The sequence below is a fragment of the Ornithorhynchus anatinus genome, chromosome 1 (genome assembly GCF_004115215.2).
Source record: "Ornithorhynchus anatinus isolate Pmale09 chromosome 1, mOrnAna1.pri.v4, whole genome shotgun sequence".
In the NCBI taxonomy this organism is placed as follows: Eukaryota; Metazoa; Chordata; class Mammalia; order Monotremata; family Ornithorhynchidae; genus Ornithorhynchus; species Ornithorhynchus anatinus.
In genome coordinates this window covers 96577371-96578056 of record NC_041728.1, presented here as the reverse complement: position 1 = coordinate 96578056, position 686 = coordinate 96577371, and the positions used below count along the sequence as shown (strand labels likewise).

Here is a 686-nt window from a genome sequence, read left to right as displayed (position 1 = left end):
ATGCTGTCGAGTCATCAATCCACTACAATGCCATGGACACATCTCTCCCAGAACGCTCCATCTCCATCTGCAATCCGTCTGATAGTGTATCCATAGAGTTTTCTTGGTAAAAATACTTGAGTGATTTACCACTGCCTCCTTCTGTGTAGTAAACTCGAGTCTCCACCCTCGACTCTCTCTCAGGCCGTTGCTGCCCGGGACAGATGAGTTTTGATTTATAGCAGATTGCCTTCCACTCGCTAGCCACTGCTCAAGCTAGGAATGGAATGAATATGCCTCTGATAAACTCTCCCTCCCATAGTCGAGTCTGGTAGAGTGCTGGAAACTCTCCAGATGCGACCCTGAGAGGGGAGCAATTATGTACATATCTGTGATTCATTTATTCATATTAATGTCTGTCTCCCCCTCTAAACTGTAAGCTTGTTGTAGGCAGGAAATATGTCTGTTTATTGTTATATTGTACTCTCCCAAGCACTTAGTACAGTGCTATGCATATAGTTATTACTCAATAAATGTGATTGATTAATTGATACACATGGTACCTCCAGGAGTGTCTGCTTAAACCGAGCTAAGGGAATAGTTAGATCAGGCTACCAGCACTTCCAGGAGGTTCAGCTCCCCTCAGAACCTGGATAGAAGCCACCAAATAGAGGGCCTTGGGTCTTTCCTCCAGATAGAGCTGAGAC

The 686-nt window shown here is 44.9% G+C and overlaps 1 non-coding gene across 1 annotated transcript; it reads right to left on the bottom strand.

Annotated features, from left to right (window-relative positions):
• Positions 1-213: 213 nt before the first annotated feature.
• Positions 214-351, bottom strand: LOC114816934. Its single transcript, XR_003764748.1, has one exon. It is a non-coding gene; the product is annotated as a small nucleolar RNA SNORA7 (small nucleolar RNA).
• Positions 352-686: the final 335 nt, after the last annotated feature.